The sequence below is a fragment of the Pteropus alecto genome, unplaced genomic scaffold (assembly GCF_000325575.1).
Source record: "Pteropus alecto unplaced genomic scaffold, ASM32557v1 scaffold40, whole genome shotgun sequence".
In the NCBI taxonomy this organism is placed as follows: Eukaryota; Metazoa; Chordata; class Mammalia; order Chiroptera; family Pteropodidae; genus Pteropus; species Pteropus alecto.
The window spans coordinates 21,369,223-21,388,803 of record NW_006431919.1 but is presented as its reverse complement, the minus strand read 5'-3'; the positions used below and the strand labels follow the sequence as shown (position 1 = coordinate 21,388,803).

Sequence of the window (19,581 nt, the reverse complement as noted above, 5' to 3'; positions counted from 1 at the left end):
GGACTGGGGGCTCGCCGGCCTCACCGGCCTGGCCCGGAGGTGGCAGGACAGTTCTCCGTGCAGCTTTAGAGGAGGGCAGTCCCCAGAGCCAGTGTGGGTCAGGGCAGGGACCCAGAAGGCGCTCCCAGACTCGCACAGCTGACAGCGGGGGGCGGGGCGCGGCCTTGGGGGGTGACCTGCTTCAGGCTGGACAGTGCCAGGCGGGGAAAGCCTCACCTGAGACTCTCAGTGGTTAGTTAGGAAGCCCTCGAAGGCATGGGCCGCCGCTGGGACGCAGACTGCACAGACCTGCCCCGAAAGGAACCAGCTCTGGACGGCGTCCCTTAGGCGGTGGCCCCCGCTTCGGCATTTCAGGTGGGGTTCTGTCGTGTGTGCGTATTTCACAGATGCAGCCCAGTCGATTAAAAAGTTCGATTTGCAGTGAATGTTTATTTAACACTGAACAGGCTGCTTGCTTTACAAGCCCAAAAATATAAAAAATAAAATAACATATTTGAATGAATAGAGAAAATTACTGGGTGCATTTAGAGGCGACTGGGTCGTCAGTATAAACAGATTGAAATTGTGGTTTCTGAAATAATTCAGTAGAAATGATATTTCGTTTGAGCTGCTCCCCTATACAACTTCACAAAATCCAATTTAATAATTTTAGACCAAATTCCCAATTACTTAAGAAGGGGAGGTTTGTATTTCTTGGTAAAGCAGATGTTTTTCTGTTTGAAGCAAAGGAGAGTAACTTGCACATAGCTGGAAGAAAGCAGGCCCCAGAAATTTTATTAACTATAAGTTTAGGCTGCCGATAAACGATGCTCTCCCTTTTTAACCACATGTGCGTACGTGTGTGCATGCGCGTGTGCACACACACAGGAAGAGAAAGGTACTCTGGCACGCCCCTCCGGGGGTGCAGCTAATATGCTTTTAGAGGAACCTCAATGTAGATTTGCTACAAATCGTGTTTATTGTGTAAAAACAAGTAGAATAGAAAGCGTGAGTTCTAAGTGTGCTAAGGAGCTTCTGCCCTCTTATTTTAAAAAGAGAAGGACATTTATTTAAGGAATTTGATTATTTTCCAATAAGCCAACTCCTGGGCCTCCCGCCTCAGCCTCCCACCTGCCGGAGCTGGAGCCACCACCAGGGGTGAAGAGACCTTCCGTCCCCGCACCCAGGGCTCCACACCGGTCCCCATCTCCTGGCCCTCCGGACGGGCTGCTGTCCTCTGCACCCCGTGTCCTCAGGGTTCCGAGCTCTCTGGCGCCCCTCGCCCAGAACCGTTCCTAGACCCAGCCCTTTCTGCTCCCCGCTCCCATGCCGTCTGCGTCAGGGGCTGCCCTGGACTCACGGTCCTTTCCTGTCAGTCGGTCGCTTGTGTCTGAGACCACCCCCCCAGTCTGCCGTTGTGGTTCCGAGCTCTACTCCTGGGCCTCACACACACGCGTGCACGCACGCCCATGCACACTTACATGCATAGGCACGTGCACACACACGCCCCGGTGGCCAGCGGTCCGCAGACTCCTCACACTCAGCGCCTGCGTGGGCCCAGCCCTTAGCGCCTGCCCAGCCTGTTGCCCCCTCGCTACCAGCCGAGTCATCCTCAAACTAGGAATCATGGGGTCACCCTAAATTCTTCCCGAGCTCCACCCCCTTCCAAACTTCTGTCGATTCTATTTCCGACATAATAATGATTGCATTTAGCATTTATAGTGATGTGTTTAGCCACCCTGAACAAGCCCGATCCCGTCTGATCTCGGAAGCTAAGCAGGGCTGGGCCTGGTTAGTACTTGGATGGGAGACCACCTAGGAAGACCAGGTGCTGTAGGTGTAAAAAAAAAAAATAAGGGATTGTAAGCTGATAAGGTCCTTGCAATCTGTGAGGTCAACCAAAGGTCCTCTTGCCTAAAAAAAAAATGTGTGTGTGTGTGTGTGTGTGTGTGTGTGTATTTGTTTAGCATTATCGGGGTTGGTAACGTGCCCGCTGAGAGAGGCACTTTACAGCGGCACCTGCTGAATACGAGGCAGGCCCGCAAGGCCCAGAAGTGGCAGGATGGGGGTCTGAACCTGCCGCGTGCGGCCGCCAGCCCAGCCCTGCGACCTCGGGCTTGGCTCTCCCCATCTCCCCCAAACTGGGGTCTTCAGAGGCTTTGCTTCTCTGCCTTCTGAAGAATCTTTGAAAGCCAGTGTAACGCCTTATACATTTTTAAGAAAATGTTAAAACGTTTTTATGTGTAAATCATTGCCAGGTATATTTATTATAAATATTGACATTTAAAAATAAAACTGTTAGATCATTCTACTGAGTTGGATCTGCTGGACCGTCTACGTACCGTAGTGATCTGATGCCACCATCGATTTAAAAGTATGCGAAAACCTTTTCGACACTTGGAGGTGGTGCTGGAGGGTTGTTGAATTCTGCTCCCCTCCCCACGGCACACACAGAATTTTATCCTAATACAGTTTTTAGGCTTCAGAAACTTTTATCAATCACCCTATCAGACTTTCCTGCAGCATATATGCAGGTAGTCCTCCGTATGTGTGCGTGTGCGCGCACACACACACGTGCCCACGCATGCACATTTATAAATTGTATTTGAAATTTGTTAATTATTTCCAATGACTGTAAACTGCTAAAATTAATTTCGTATCGCATTATTACTGTGATTTGTAGGAGACAGTCACTCAGCATGCTGTAAGTGTATCGCAGATTTCATAAATAATTACCGAACGTGTAAAAATTTAATTGCAAACTCATCCCTTGGTGGGCTGGATTCCAGGCCAGGGATGCTCTGGCGCCCTGGCGGAAGGAAGGCGAGCCGTCTCTCCATTGTGGTGCCCAGAGGGTCTCCTCCCACGCGGCCAGTCCGGACGCGCGGCCCAGTGGGAGGGATGCCCTCGGCATTTAGCGCCGGAGCAGGGTGATGGTGGGGGCCGGTGGGGGCCCGCAGGCCGGGCTCCTCAGGCAGGTGGTTTTGGCAAAGAAACGTGTGCAAGTTGCATTTCTGGAAACCGATTCCCTTGAAACCGGCCACGCTCGGCGTTCCGAAGCCAGCGGCACCGGTGCCTGGCTGGGAGGCCACCGCTCGGGTCCCCCGCGGCGGCCTCCCCTGCAGCCCCTTGCAGGTGCCCGAATCACCGCCGCCCCCAGGCGACCTTCGGAGAGGACAGAGTTCTCTTTCTAACGCGTGACCCTCCCTTCTTCGGGACAGTCTCCGCCCCAAGGCCGGGTGTTTAAGGCTCCTGCCTGAGTTTCCATTTCCCCAAAATGGCCCCCGCCCCCCAAACTGCTGTGCCCCTCCCCCGCCGCAGTCTTCTGGCCGCGAATGCCCTCGCGCCCCTCGTTTCTGCCTCCGGTCTCCCAGCTGGCTCAGGAGTCCCCTCTCTCCTGAACTCACACCCGTCCCCAGGCTCCTTCCTCTGTCATCCGCCTGTCACCCAGCGGATGGTGCGCCCCGCCCCCCCCCCACCTGGCCGGACACACCTTCCTCTGACCTGTGTCCTTAGGGCCAGCATCTCGCCAGCACAGAGCTTGGCGTGGCACCGCGAGTTCAGACGTCAAGAAATTCAGCTTCTTAGGTATTTGTAGGAAAATTGGCTTATTAGTCTTTAGAAAGATCATTTTGAGGAAAATCTGTTTAAAGAGTTTGATATTATATTTGTTGATTAAAAGGGCAGTTTTTTGACTTCAGAGAATATTGTGAGACTATCATGAGTTTGGCAGATCTTTTGAACCTTGTACTGACTGAATCTCAGCTTCAAGCAGGATACAGAATTCGTCTTGACAGACGATGCCGACAGGGCGGTGCATTTTGGTAATAGGTATGAACATTGCTGGTGGCAGCCTTTCCCTAAATGACAACACCCAGTCCCCTGGGCAGTGGGGTCGCTCCTTTTCTTTCTTTTCTTGCTGTTATCCCTATCTGCGTAAAATCGTAAGTATGTCTTTTTTAAAAGCTTTCCGCAGCGCACACGGGGGTGTATAACGGGAAAGCCGCGGCCCTGTACCTGTGGAGCGGCCCGGCCTCCCCAGACCGTGTCAGCCTTAGCGGGAGCATTGGGGAGTTCAGAATAAGGGCGACATGTGCTTGCACAAGTCCAAACGACGGATGACCCCATGTCAGAGGGGCCGGAGGCAGAGCGCCTCTGTGGATGTCATCTAGCTCAGACATGGCAGGCAGGGGTCCCCTCTGTGCATCCGTGTGAGTTCCCACGGTGTCACCGTCCTGTGCTGAAGCCACTCAGGGGAGGTGGCCCTGGAGGCTGCCGCCACCTTCGAGCCTGGCCCTCCCATCCCACCCCCATCCGGCTGGCGGGTGGCACCACGCGCGTCACACGGTGCTCTCCACGTTAGGTGGTCGTGTGTGTGGCGCAGGTGATGGTGCCTGGCGTGTGGCTAAGTGGCACTTGGACCATGGCTGTGATCTGCTTCACTTGTTATTAGTGAAGTGATGCTTTGTTATTGTCGCAGTTGTATATTATTTTATTATTCATAAAAATAAGACAATATTTTTATTTCTAAAAATTGTCTGAGTTCTTAACCAGACCTGCTGGACCGACTAAAAAAACCCTATATGTGCTTTATTAGATATTCGAAATTATACAACACAGGTTGGAGATTTCACTTGTTAGAGTGAAAATTATCGTCTTATTAAAATGTATTTAAATCTGTTAAAAACAGACAAAGATGCTATCCACCGTGAATAATAAGCTTTTGGTAGACAATGTCTCTCTTGAAGACATGAGATAGTGTTTTTTATTAATTGAATTATTTGGTGATATTACCATTTTAATGAAGCGATTATTCTATTTTCACATGTATTAAGAAACTCATATTTAATTTCTGCTTCACGTTAATATAAGCACTTAACATACTCTAAATCTCAGTTAAAACTAACTTATAATTCCTATTTCCATGAAGATGCTTCTTGGCATTATGTGCTTATATTCTTGCTTTGTCACCAGTGTTCCCTTTAACGGGGCTACATTTTGAAAATACTGATCCCAAAGGAATAATCATCTCGATAAGTGATGCCTTCGATGTGAAAACCTGCCAATCACACGGCCGAGGCGAGGCCGTGTGTTTTGAAGAAGAGCCTCGCTCGTCGGGGGGACGGGCCGGCGTAGGGCGGCGTGCCCCCCGCATCATGGGAGGGGTCTCCGAACGTCCCCCAGCTCCCTCGTAGGCAGCCACCGTGGCCACAGAAGTGGCCTGTGGGAAAGGACTGGACGTGGAAGCGAAACGGCCGCTTCAGACACCCCCGGAAGGAGAAACATGCGCCCCAGAGCGCTGCCATCCCGCGGCGAGACCTGTGGGCAGAGCAGGGCTGCCGTGTGCGGGCGGACGGGACAACGCGTCCCCGCCAGGGATGCGGGTCCACACGAACGCTGCCGCACCGAGACCGCTTGTGGAGTCGAGGCGAGTTGGCCCGGGTGAGCTAGGGCAGCGGTCCCCAACGTTTGTGGGGACCAGGGAGCGGGGCTCCGATGAGCATCCAAGGCCTGATGATCTGAGGCGGTGACGCTGGCGCTGGGGTGCAGATGCAGGTCCAGGGGAAGCTTCGCCTGCTCGCCCGCTGCCCACCTGCTGTGCAGCCCGGTTCCTTACAGGCCACGGACCGGTACCGGTCCATGGCCCAGGGATTGGGGACCCTCGCTTTGGGCCGGTCCACGGCCCGGGGGTTGGGGACCCTTGACCTCGAGGAGAAGGGACATCGCTTTGGGGAGGGAGTAGGTCCGCTCCCCTGGGCCCTTTCGTGGACACCAGGAGGAGGACAGGCCCCTCGGCTGGCTCCCGTCCCTCGTGCCCCTCGGCGGGCTCAGCCCAAGGGCTCTCTAGTCCCGGTTCTTCTCAGGACTGTTTAAGCCGTTTTGGAGCTTCAATTTCAACGTGGTTCTGGCTAAGGCCCTGCAGGTGCGGAGAACTGGCCGGCCTGAGCGGGGCGGGGGCGGGGGCGGTCTTCGAAGGGCAGCACACGCTGTGGGCACGGTGCGGTCATCAGCCATCGCACTGGAAATTCATCCGTTTTATGAATCTTAAAAAAGAGAAAAGGAGTACCATTTGTTTCAGGTGTTTTTTTTTTCTTGAAATATACTTTTAAAATATGCTATTTAAGGAAAGAAAAACAAATCTCTTTAGTCTTCGAACATCATGTACCTTTGTCGTAGTAGTCGCCGCCCCCGAGTCCTTCTGAGAGAGTCAGGCCTCGTCTACCTGCGGCCACACTGCTGGTTCTGCCTCCCACACAGCAGCGTGGGTCGGGGGGGCCTGTCGTCCGGGCGACACCCAGTGGGCACGCCGATTTCCCCGGTCACGGCGGCGGAGAGCGGTCTGTCGTTCCGAGCGGTCTCAGGAACGTTTGCAGTCCCGAGCGTGGGTCCCGGGCTTCTGTGCGGGTTCATTCATTCAGTGGTTTTGGAGGGCGTCTACCAAGTGGCAGTTGTCGAGGACACAGCAATAAGCACGACTGTCCTCAAGGATCTCGCAATCCAGTCTGTCTTATGTTTTACAATCACTGTGTTTTTCATCAAGTGAATTTTAATATTGAAAACTCTGCTAGAAAAATTCGTAAGTAGATATTTTCTATGTGTGCGTACGTACATACAGTATATTATTTCATTAAAAACACTAAACAACACTTTATACGTTTTATTAGTATCTGGATATACAGCCACATAAATTGAAAAAGATCTAGAAAAAAAAAATCACATCGAACTGCTACCTGTGGCTTTCTCTGGAGAAGGGAGGGTTAGGACAGAATGCAGTAAATTTTTCGGAGACGTTTCACGCGCCGCTCAGTCTTATGTTTGCTTTGTGTGTAAAGCCCACAGTTTGGGCTGTGCTTAGCCAGAGAAACGGGGGACAGCACGTGCGTGCCATCTCGCTGGAAGCCCACGTCCTCGACACGAGTCCTACAAGCGAGAATTTCCGCATCGGGTCTCAAAGCAAATCACAAGGACAAAGCACTAAGTTTGTGACCTTGCAGCAGGAACGAGCAGATGTACTAGTGTAACAGCTAGCTGTCCCCCCAAAAGCCGGGTGCTGGGCTGCGGGTCCCCTTTCCTCATGGCATCTGATTCTCCAGGCCTTTCCTTACGGTGGCTTCAGGGCAGTGAAATCCACTAATCACTGAGGTGACCTTGAACTCCAGTCACAGAAAACCCTGACTCAGCCTGGTTCTGCAGGTGAAGTGATTTATTATGGGGGGGGGTAGGGGGGGCCGGGTCCAAAGGCAGAGCAGGGCCCGCTGTGGCTCATGGTGCCATCGAGGCCCAGGGTCCCTCCTGTCCTTCTGTCCACAGCGTCCTCACCGCTGGCCTCACCCCAGACCTGGGTTCCCTCGAGGTTGCCAGGTGACCGCTGGTGGCAATTTGGGCTTCGTCACGCTTCCTTGTTAACCTAACAGGGTGGGTAAGGAAGTCGCGCCGTGGGAATCCCTTCCCTTCTGTCTTTTTAGGTCAGCGGCACTCACAGCCACGTGCTCATTGGCTCAGACTGATTTTCCAGTTGAACTAATACCGACATGCCAACCAGTGTCTGTGACAACTCCATCACTCACACCATACTTACCAAGTAAATTCCAAATACAGCAGACTCGGAAATGTGAAGTATAAAACTCCTGAAGGTTTGGAAATATTGCCGTAAGGAAGACCTTTTAAAGAAACAAAAACTTAAAGCAATTAGAGAACCGATAAAGTGTTTTATTGCTTCAGAACTGAAAACCGCTGTGTGATAAGCTGAGACAGACTGGGAGGGAATGACCTCGGCTTAGTTAACCTGCGAAGCTGTGTGTCCTGCAGGAAATCGAGGAAAAGGCAGCTCAAGGCCAGTACGGGCCACGCGTACGACAAGGCGGTTCGCAGAACTCAGCACGTCACGCCGGCAAACTAAGGCGGTCTAGGAAATCTAAATTAAAACGAAATGTAAATGTTTCACTCATCAAATGGCTGAACGTTCGAAAGTTTCGGTAACGTCCCACGTGGGGCCGGGTATAGGATCATGGAATTTCCAGAATGCTGTTAACTGGTGTACAAACCGATGCAGCCATTTTGGCGAGCTATTAGGTGAGATCTATTGTAACGACAAATCCCCTGTAACTGTTCCGTTCTCAGCTCTGAGACGTAGTTGTCCACACGTGACGCCAGGAAGCCCAGGGAAGGACGGTTGTCCTGGTGCCAGCTGAGAACGGCCTGTGTGTCCCTGAGCAGGGGACAGCCAGCACTCTCCCGTGTGCCCGCGTGAGCGGTGGCACGTGAGGGTCGGGAAAGACTGTCCATCGGGTGACCCTGCCCACTAGGTACTTAAGCCCGTTACGTATACGTGTCAGACCAAATCCACTGCTTTCGTCTGATGCCTTTGTGACACTGGATGCCCGCTGCCCGTCGTGGTGCTGGCAGGGGGCAGTGATCTGGTAGTCACCACACGGCATTGGGGGTCTGGGGTGCTCGCGTGCTTCAAACCGAAGAGTTTTAGTTGACCCCTGTGCATGGGTGCCACTGAAAAGGAGCGGAATAAGTAACCGGACACCAGTGGGGTGAGCAAGGCCCGTGTGCCCCGCGGAGAGCACCAGCGCCTCCAGCAGAGGGCTGTCCCCTGACTCTGTGCCCTCAGGACCGCATCTGGGGCGAACACTTCCTTATCAGATGCCTTCGTGCACCCGAGGTGATTCAGAGATTGATTGGTAAAATTTCCGAATCAATTAAGGCTTTAATCAGCAAAGCAGCAAACTCCTCATGGCTCGTGGACCGATTTTACCGTCTCCCGTCAATGCAAACCTAAGCTGGAAGAGAACTAATTACAGGGTGTCATCATCGCCCTGATTAGCGACTTAGTGTGCTCACCTGCCCCAGTGTGAGGGGCCCCCTTCTGGGGAGCGCCGTCCCAGTGGCTGTTGGGGTCCAGGGCCCCCTGTGGCTGCAGGCTCCCCTCTGCAGCCCCTCGGGGTGGGGTCCATGCAGCACCAGAGACGCTAGCTGGCAGTGAGAGGTGGCCCAGCGCACAGCCGGGGCTCCTGGGTGGCGCTCTGTGTGAACGCCGGGAGCAGGTTTCCGGAAGCTCCGTGGTGGGGGCGCGGAGGGGACGGCGAGGCCTTCTCGCGACACCGGCCACCGTGTGAACTCCTCCGTCCACGGCCCACCTGCTCCCACCGTGGCTAGGAAATCGGCCTCCTGCATTCAGACCAGCTCTCGGCCGTGACCGCGTGTCGGCCACACAGGGCGTCTGGCGAGGTCCCAGAGCTCACGCAGATGAGTACCTCAGACGGCGGGAGGGCGCGGGGTGGGCGCTGTGACTGACAGGCGCCCCCGGCAGGTGCAGCCTCCGTCCGCATTGTCCTGATGCGGGGACACGACCGTTCTGGAACAGAAGTGTCGTCCGCTTATTTTTCTTTTCCGGTAAAGGCCATGCGTCAAACGCGTAGCGAAAGTCACTTTTGTTACCCCGTCAGGTTCCTTTCTCGTTCGCGAATCAGGACGCTCGCTCGTCCCCACGGTGCTTTCTCGTCCTCGCGTTGGGAAGGGCGCCCGAGTCGTCGCTGGGCGAAGCTGAGTGATCGCTTGGTCTCTCCCTTCATCTTTTCCTGCGGAAGCTGGAGTTGGGGACACTGGGGGTTCGTTTAGGGCGTCCTCTCCTAGCGTTGCACTGCAGTCACTTTCGGAAGGTGGGGGAGGAGGCTGCGGAGCCCTCGGCCCGTCCCCGCGTCCTGGTCTCAGACGGGAACGTCCCGCGCGGCAAACGTGGTCCGAGCCCCTGGAAGGAGCACGGGGTCGCTGTCGTCACTCCTGCCCCGGGTGCCGTGCCCCTCACGTAAACGGACTCGGCTTCCTCAGACGGGGTCCCAGCGGGAAGCGCCGTCCGCGTCCCGGCATTGCCCCCGTGGCGTGGTGACCGCGGGGGTGGTGACCGCGGTGGCGGGGGGGGCGCCCCGTGCCCGGCAGGTCGTTTTCTGTAAGTCGTGGTGAAATGTGCGTAGCGGGAAACCGACCACTGCAGCTGTTTTTAAACGCGCAGGTCAGTGGCATCCAGCACAGTCACGTTGTCACCGTAGCCACTGCTCGTTTCCAGAACTTTCCCGTCTTCCGACGCTGAGACTTTATCGCAGAGCGGCTCCTCTTTCCCCTCCCCCATGCCATCGGCTGTCCCTTCTGTCCGTGCGGCTTAGATCACGCCCGGCACCGCACACCTGTAGAACCACACGCGTGTCTCCCGCGTTAGGCGCCTTCCCAGAGCCTGTTTCTAAGCCTCGTCCGTGTGCACGTGTGTAAGGACTTCCCCTCCGAGCCCGAACAGGATTCCGTTGCGTGTTTACACGCGTTTCGTTCACGCGTTTCGTTCCCGCATTTCGTTCCCGCGCTGCTCCGCGGTGGACGCCACGGTGGGCGTGCTGGGCAGCCGCCGCGAACACGGCTGTGCGCACGTCCGTCCCTCGGGTCCGGACCCAGGGGCGGGACGCCGGACCGTTCGCTGGTTCTGTGCTCGCCCGTCTCAGGAGCCACCCCCGTCGGCCACGGCGGCTGCGCCATGGTACCCGTCACAGGGGTCCAAGTCTCCACATCCTCGCCAACGCTTGCTGTGTGGTTTCTAATCACGGTAGACGTCCCAATGGCTGGGGGTGGGGGGCCTGGTCCGTTTTTAACACAACACTGTCTGCAGCTGGCTCACCTCTGATATTCTTACGCTCAGGAAAGAGATACTTTTCATCTCAGATTTGGGGAGAGGGCTTCGATGGCTCCGTGCAGAGATATGCAGCCACCCTCCATGCCGAGCCGCAAGCTCACCCGGGCCTCTGTGCCACCTGCGGTCCCCGAGGCCGTCCCTTTTCTGGCATCTGCGATATAAAGTCCCTCGCTTTTGAAAGGCACTGAGTTACAAGTCCCCAGTCAAAACTTTTTTCCAAAGCTTCGTTGTTTCTCCTCTTCCATTTGCTTTGTACGTATCGACTGATAATTTTGAAACATCTTCTGCTGTCATTTTAGCAGGGTTTGGGGACGGGAAGTGAGTATATGTTAACAATTGTCAAGGCTCGGGGACCCCAATAAGCAGCGCCCTCTCACTTCCCTGAGCTCTCGGCCTCTTGCGGGGAAGGACAAAGGGGAGGCGGGTAGGAGGTTAAACTATTTCCTTCGCAACCAGCAAAGCAGACTTTGGAGATGCGACCAAGATCTGCGAGAAAGTCGGTTTTCTAACACCAGCACCAGAGCTGAACTTGGCCTCTCGGTCTTAGACGGCCCTGGACGGCGCCTGTGCCCACCCGGAGGGCCGTGACGGAGCACAGCAGGGGCGCCTCCCCTGGGCGGCAGGCCAGGAAGAGAGAAGGGGCGCCCAGCCGAACACACGCTGTTCGTTTTTCCCGAAGTCACTATTTAGCTAAGTCACACCTCTGTCCCCGTGAGGAGAACAGCTTCGTGAATCTGTATCTGGAGCCGCACCTATCGATGGAGAAATAGACACACGGCTAGGCGGCAGGTAGGCAGGTGTGTAGGTTCTCAGGAGTCGCCCTAGTGGACTTCTCTCCGCAGTGGGCAGGAGGCACGTCCCCACACTCAGACCCTCCGCTTTTAACAGACCGTCCTTCGCCGCTGCTTGAACTTAACCGCGGCCGTGGGCATCGGCGTCGCTCGCTCTGCCCGCGTTTCGTACGTCTGTGCAGCCGCCGGCTCCTCCGCCCTGTTCTCCGTGGCGTCAGGGCCCCGTTTCCGCCCGCGGGAGTAGAAACACGACGGGCCTGGCCCCCGGGCCTGGGGAGCGAAGTGTGTCCACGGGGATGAGACTTTCAGGAAGCCACATCTGGGCCACCGTGAGGTGGGCAGGAGAGAGGGGAGTTTGGGGGGCGAAGCAGGGCGTGTCGGGGGGCTGGAGGGCCGCCGGAAGCAGGGCGGGTTCAGGGAGCTTGAGAGCAAGCCAGCCAGCCGGGGGACAGGAAGGACGCGTCAGCCATCTCCCTGTGGAGGGTTTCCGGGCGGAGGAGAAATAAGACCACAGCCTCAGAAACGCTTTTTGTCACGTGACATGGCCATTTATGAAAAATTCTGTCTTCAGGAAGAAATGATTGAACAACTGCCAGCCAGAAGCCGGGTGACTGTTCACCTCTGTTCTTAACACGTCGGTTTTATGGCCTTCCTTCTATGTAAGCCACGTACAACCCGAGACGCCTACCACAGACATCTTTCCAGAAATTATTTCAGGATTCGCAAGGAAGGGAAGCCCTCGTCGCCATAAATAAGTAAACAAATGCTGCATATACATTTGGAAAACAGACTGCAGCAGTAAACAGGGCAGTGCGCGTACGCCTGAGAGCAGCTTCAGACCGAGCCTGGAAGGAAGCGGGGCACGGTGACGGACGGGAGGGAGCAGCTGTCCCGACTCTTCGTCCGGCGATGTCTTAGACCTTGGGGAGCTACAAATAGAGTCGTTCTGATTACTGGGAAGCCGATTTCCCTCATCTAGAGCAAGCGAGTCAAAGCCTCTCTCAGGTCTCAGCCCTCTTTGAAAGGCTGATGCATTCGCATATTCACTAATTCAGCAAATATCGATCGAGCACCCCGCACTGCCTAGACCCGTTCCAGGCCCTGGGGACTCGGCGGTGACCCTGCTCTAGCGAGCCCCCTTTCCAGATGGGAGGGCGTAAGGAGCACGTCGACAGGCACCTGACTGCCATCGTTCCAGAGGGTGACTCGGGCTTCAAACGACGAAGCAGGTAGAGGGAAGCAGCCTGACGGCCTTAGGAAGGGATTCGTCAGGCATAGGAGAAGGAGGACGGAGTGGCTGGACCCGGGCTGCCGAGGGACGTGGAGTGTGGGAGGCTGGAAGCTGTGGACCAGCCCCCAGGACAGCACACACACTCTCACACTACATTCTGGACCATTCTGGGGGGATCGCGGACCCCCCACACCTGCCCAGAGTCCATGGACCGCAGGTGGATTCAAGAGACGTTGCACTTTGATTTGGGGGCACACAGAAAGCCCCAAGCTGGTGAGAGCAGGAGTAATGTGCCACATTTTCAGGCCGGTGACGCTGGAGGAACAGTGTGAGAGAAAAGGCAAGGACCCACTGTGCAGGACGTCGACGTCCAAGCTGAAGAGTCTGAACTTGACCCCATTGGTCTGCCAAGAGAGCGCAGGGCCTCGAGCCCGCGGCCCTCAGCTCAGCGGCCCAGGCTCGTGGTGTGGGCTCGGGCTCCCTGAAGCGGGCAGGCCGGAGGCACACAGCCAACCCCTTCCTCCTCTGTCCTCCCGCAGACACCGACAGGCCGGGCTCTGGGGGAGGGGAGACGTGGCCAGGGTACGTGGGCACCAGCTTCCGTTCCTAGGGCTGTTGGAAAAGCCCTGTTTTTCCAAGTAATGACATGAGAACTGAGGAAAATCATGGTTTGACCAAACACAGTAAAAGCATGTTTGTTGATTTTTATCATGTTGGATTCAAATGAAACAAGAATTGACCTTGGCCAATTAATCTGAGGAGATGAGTTCAAACGGGCTGAGCTCCTTCAACGCAGGAGTGGAAAAAACAAATGAACCCTTAATTGAAAGCGTATTTTCTCCAAGCACATTACAAAATTAGAATTTAATTATTCTGATGTCAAGATATATAAAAATGCAGCCGCTTTTGAATAAAACGTTTTTAAAAACAAAATATAATTTTTGATCTCTAGGTTGTTTTCCAACTTCGAGATAGTGTTTTCTTAATCATAATTTTCTTCAGAAATAATAGTGTGTTTTATTTCTTAGCTATCATCCATCCGCTATGCGTGGTTTTCCTGCATTAGCATATTCCTTTTCTTTCTTTCATGGAAGAGATAAATATTTTCTGGCAGACCATTACTTATCCTTTATATCTTTCTAGAGATGATCAGAGTTCACAGATTACATAAAACCTCTCATAAAAACCGTGTTTCATAACTGGAGAGTGATTCCGGTTTGAACGTTTAGCAGAATGTTAATCCTAGCATATTTAGTTGCCATGATGAAGGATTGCCCCAAATCGATGAGTCACAGGTCCACCTTATAAATTGCAAAAAAATATAATCAAGTAACGTGACATTACCCACCGGGAATGCTATCGTTTATTGTTTATTAATGAATATTAAACGAGCCCGTCGCCAATCACTGATTCTGAAAAGCGCACTGCTTCATTTACGCCAGCGGCTCACGGTGTCGTCTGAGCCCGAGGATTTGTTTCAGGCGAGCACTGTGATTATTAAAAATCAAGCAGACCCTTGGCGTAATGAGATTAAAGCTGTCTGTACAGAGGAACTAGACTTTATTAAAAAAAAGAAATAGGCAAAGAAAGCCACCTTCTCCAAGTTGGCTTCATAGACTGGGTGACGTCTGGTTAATAAATTGGCTGTTTTTGTTGAAAACGTAATTTGCATCGCTAGGAGAGCAAATGGAACACGGGAAGCCTCCACGCCAGATAACGCAGCGCTGCCATCGCTGTGGTCGGAGCCTGTTCGTCCCTCGAGACTTGGCGGCCACAAGATTTTACCCGCATGTTAATACTGCGTTCCATCAGGACGAGCTGTCTAGACTTCAGCCCTAATGCAGACGTCAGCACGCATGTAGGTCTACACTCTCCTGTGCTGTGCTTCTTCAGAGAGCGTGGCACCTCTCAGGGCCCATGAGCGACATGTGCCGTGCGTGTGGCTTCTCCACAGCGAAAGCGAAGTCACAAACATTCTGCTAACTCGCGCACACGGGAACGCACTCGAGGGCTGCGGTCGGTGGAAAGGCGTTTCCTCGGGCATCGTTCTCAGCGTGAGAAATATCTACGTGCTTGTTTCTTCTGCCCGGCACTTCGAGACGAGTAAGTGATGCACGCAGCGTCGCTGCCCTGTGTGCGGCGGCCTGAGTGACTGGATCACGGTATCCACGGCCGGAATACAGAGCGGCAGGTGGAGTTGGTTGGCGGTTCTCACCTGGGGAAGACGAAGCCGATTCTGGTGACCCCGGACGGGGGGTCGTCCTTGGCCGCAGAGCGTTCCCAGTCTGAGATTTCTTTAAAAAAAAAAAAAATCAGCGGACACTGCCGCAGGGCGCATTTGGGCACAGCTGCGTCTTCCAGTCTCTAAGATTTCTGTCCAGGCAGCGAAGTCCGGAGGGAAGTGGGGCGGCCGGGGGTCAGGCGGGCTCCGGCCTTCCGATGCGGCCACTCCCCCGACTGCTCCTCTTCCGGTGACTCTGTGTCCGCTGTTGCAGGCTGGCTGTGTCTTCCCGGCCAGGAAGGAAATGTCAGCTCACGGTCCTTCCCTCTGACGCTTAGATTTTGAGACCTGACCTGGAGGGGGACGTTGGCGCTCTCGGGCGGTCACCCTGGCATGGGAACGTCTTGTCGCCCAGCACAGGAGGAGGGCTGCAGCATGACGGATGCACCTGCAGCCCGTCACAGGTCACACGTGGGCTCCTCCTCCCACGGGGCAGAAAAGGAAAACGCTGTTTAAGTCACTTGTTCAAAAGACATGCCGTTTTTACTGGCCCCCTCGTATTACAACGGAAACACTTCGTGGGTTGATTCTGGATCATCCGTCTAAGTGTGATGGGAAAGCTTCTGTGTCAGTGGAGTGGAGCCATTGTGTCACTGAAAGTTAAAATGATCGCAGTAATCAAAGGCATTTAAAAGCGCACTATTCTTCAATGCGAAGCCCTCGCCAGCACTCAGAAAAGTTCATATGAAGCTGTATAATGCTTTGCTTTTAAAACTCCATAGATACTGCAATCTAGGGCCAGAGTTTCCATGAGTTTTTGACATATTAAATTTAACTTTCTCATTCTATAAATTTTATTTTAATATGTCAAGTAATTGCCACTTCTCGTTTTTATGGCTCTTTGTGCCCTTGAAGCGGAGGCAGCCTACCTTACGTGCCAATTTCCAGGGGAGGGTGCTGGCTCTCAGGGATAAAATCACTGCTCAGCAGAGATGGAGCTGTTACTGCGAACCAGCGGGACGTAGACGGGCGTCGTAACTTTTACATAATCAGCTTTATGCCTGTCTCTCCGTCACTTCGAGACACTCCCCCTGTGTCAGTCCTCTCCTGACCCCTTGGGTAAACCTCCGGCAGGTGCCAGTTACCTTTTTTTAAAAAAGAAGTAAACTTTTAATTTTAAATAAATTTAGGCTTTCAGAAGATTTGCATAATTAGTACAGAGAGTGTTGTGTACACTTCATCTGGTTTTCCATCACTATGACATTTACATAACCGTAATATATTGATCAAAACTAAGAAATTCACATTGTTCCGTTACGATTACTAAAATGTAGAGTTTATTCAGATTTCCCCTGTTTCTCCACCGATGAAGTCCTTTTTCTGTTGCGGCATCCGTTCCAGGTGATCGTGTTGTATTTAGCTGCCATGTCGAGTCTTCTCCAGTCTCTAATATTTCTCACTCTTTTCTTATCTTCATGACCTTGACACTTTCGAAGGGTACCGGTCAGATGTTTGTAGAGATTATTTGATCAGTATCAAAAGGAATCTATAGATCAAATTGGAGAGAATTTAATATCTTTACAACATTCATCTTCCAATCCATGAATATGGTATACCTTTCCATTTATTTAGGTCTTTCATTTCTTTCATGTGTATATTCTAGATTTTAGCATACAAATTCTGCACATTTTGTTAGACTTATACCTATGTTTTCTTGTCTTTTGTTTTTTGTTTGTTTTTGGTGCCTGTGTAAGTGATAGCTTTTTGTTTTGGTTTTCTTTTTTTATTTTGTATTGTTTTTGTTTTCAAATTCCCATTGTTCGTTGCTGTGTACAGGAATACAGTGGGCTTCCATATATTGACCTTGTATCTTGCCATCTTGCTACGCTCACTTAGTTCTAGAAGCTTTTCCATAGATTATCTGAAGGTTTTTACACAGAGAGTCATTTCTTCTGTGACTAGAAACCATTTTCTTTCTTCATTTACAACCTGTGTTATTTTCTTGCCTTATTATTATAGGTTAGGGCTGAATCGATGTTGAACAGGGTGGAGAAGAAGACATTCTTTCCTTGTTTCCGATCTCAAGGGAAAAGTCCCATTTTTCACTAAGCATAGTGTTAGCTGTAGGTGTTTTGTGAGTGTCCTATGTTTGGTAAAGGAAGTTACTTTCCGTTTCTCATTTACTGAGTTTTTATCATGAATGGATGCTTAATTTTGTCAAATTCTTTTTCTGCATCTATCGAGATGGTCATATAGTTTTACTTATCTAGTCTGTTAGTATGGTGAATTACACTGATTGATTTTTAAATATTGAACAAATCTTCAATCCTGGGATAAACCCAACTTGATAATAATGTATTGTTGGTTTTTAGATATTTCTGGATTCATTTTGCTACTATTTTGTTGAGAACGTTTTACATCTGTATTCATGAAGAGTATTCATCTCTAGTTTTCTTTGTTGAGTCTTGGTATTAAGATAAAGTTGAGAAATATTCTCTTCTGTTTTCTGTAAGAGATTACACAGAGTTATCGTGTTTGGAAAATTTCACTAGTGACACTCTCTGGTTCTGGAGTTTTGCATTTGTTTCATTTGTGTTTAAATGTTTCAACTACAAATACAATTCTGTTAATAGATACAAGACTATTCAAGTTATGTTTTCTTCTTGAGTGAGTTTTGGCAGTCTGTTTCTTTCAAGGAATTAGTCCATGTCATCTAAACTATCAATTTATGAGCATAGAATTATTTGTGGTATTTCTGTATCTTTTGTAATTATATGGTATCAACAGTGATGGCTTCTCCCTCATTCCAATATTTGCAGTTCATGTTTTCCCTCTTTTGCTCAATCAACCTGCCTAGAAGTTTATCCTTTTTATTAGTATTTAAAAAAAAAAAAAAAAACAGCTTTTGGTTTTATTGACTTTAGATCTCTTTTCTGAAAACTTTTAACATGGCTGCTATAAGAGTTTACAATATATATTTTTTGATAATTTTAGTCATACATTTTACTTTTAAACATGCTCCCATACAATATATTGTTGCCACCATAGCTTTAAATAGTCAGTAATTTTTTAGAGAACTTAAGAATTAGAAAAAGAATTTTAATTTCCCTTCATTTTTTCTGTTGCTGATGCTCTTCACTTCCTTGTGTATAGCCAAATTTTTGACCGATATCATGTTCTGCTGATGTCTGTCACTAATTTTGGAAAACTTTGGGCCATATTTCTTCTGCTTGGAGGGTTGCAATTACGGGTGTGTTAGGCTGTTTAACATTCTCCCACAGTCTTGCATGCTCGGTTTTATTTACCTTTATTTGCATTTCAGTTTGGACAACTTTTGTTTCTCTCTCTTCAAGTTCAAGAGTCTGTTCTTTCAAGTGAACTCGAGATCCCATCAGAGGCAATCTTCACCTCGATACTGTGTTTTTTATTTCTATCATTTACATTTAATTCTTTCTTTTGGTTGCTACCTGGGTGAAATTACCTGTCTGATCTTGTACATTATCTACCTTTCCACTAGAGCGTGTAACATATTAACCATAGTTAATTTAAATTCGTCATCTGATGGTTCCAACATCCATGTCATTTCTGAGTCTGCTTCTGATCATTGTTTTATCTCTTCGTGGAGTGTTGTTTTGTTTATTTGTTGGGTTTTGCTGCATTTTTTATACCTCATAATTTTGATTGAAAGCCAGATATGTTACAGACGGCAGAAACTGACGTAAATATTTTTATGCTTGAAGATAATCATGTCTTTTCTTCTGCAAGGCCTTTAGCATGAGGGTTTGTGTGAATTTAGTTAGGAATTAGGTTGGGTTTAAAGTTTTTTGTTGCTATGGTTACCTTCATTCCTCCAGAGGCTTCAAATTCCTATAGCGATATCTTGTGTTTATGGTGTGGGACCATTTTCCAGGGGGTTCTTCTGCGCCCCCCCTCGTCTTCTCCCACTTGTCTCTGAGGCCCCAGCTTGTCGTCAGGTCTTTGAGGCCCCGAGGAAATCTGTGTCATGCAGCCCCCCGAGCTGCGTCCCTGGGTAGTTTTCACTCACGGCTTTTTGCCGCGTGAAGGAACGCGGGGACAGAGGGGACTCTCTTACATTCTGAGGGAGCCGCCCCCTCAGGCTGGCACTGCGGCCCCGGGTCTCGGGGTGGTTCCCGCCCGTGCTCTACGCGTCACGCTGGCCCAGCGTGCATTCCCGTCTCCCCCGCGCTGCTCCCGCCGCAGCCCTACAGGAGCACAGGTGTTCCTGTCACTCTTCCTCCCGCATTTTAAGGCTCTCACTCCTCGGGGGACTTAGAGGAGATGGGGGGGGCAGAATCCTGGTGGTGACTGCCATTTCCCCGTCCCCACTGTGGAAGATTTCCACCAGGGCCCTAAGGCCATGGGTTAGTTGTCCTCCCTACAGATAAAGGGTTTTGCTCTCTAGGGCAGGGGTCCCCAAGCCCCGGGCCGCAGGCCAGTCCCGGTCCCGCGTAGAGGATGTGAGCGGCGGGCGGGTGGAGCTTCGTCCGTGTCTGTTCCAAATGGGCCAGCGCTCAGTCCGGCTCCCCTCTGGAAGGGCCTGTCCCCTGCTCGATCTGCGGTAATGGTCTGCCCTGCGACCCCGGTTCTCTGGCAGGTTCAGGACAAGCCATTAGTTTGAACTCTGTCCGGGGTTCCGCTCATTGTCTGAAAGCGA

General features: G+C 51.5%; 1 protein-coding gene and 1 pseudogene across 1 annotated transcript in view; both read left to right on the top strand.

Annotated features, from left to right (window-relative positions):
• Positions 1-19,581, top strand: part of SDK1 (sidekick cell adhesion molecule 1) — a 398,446-nt gene that overhangs the window by 139,349 nt on the left and 239,516 nt on the right. The window lies entirely within an intron of this gene.
• Positions 1,694-1,819, top strand: LOC112475281 (annotated as a pseudogene).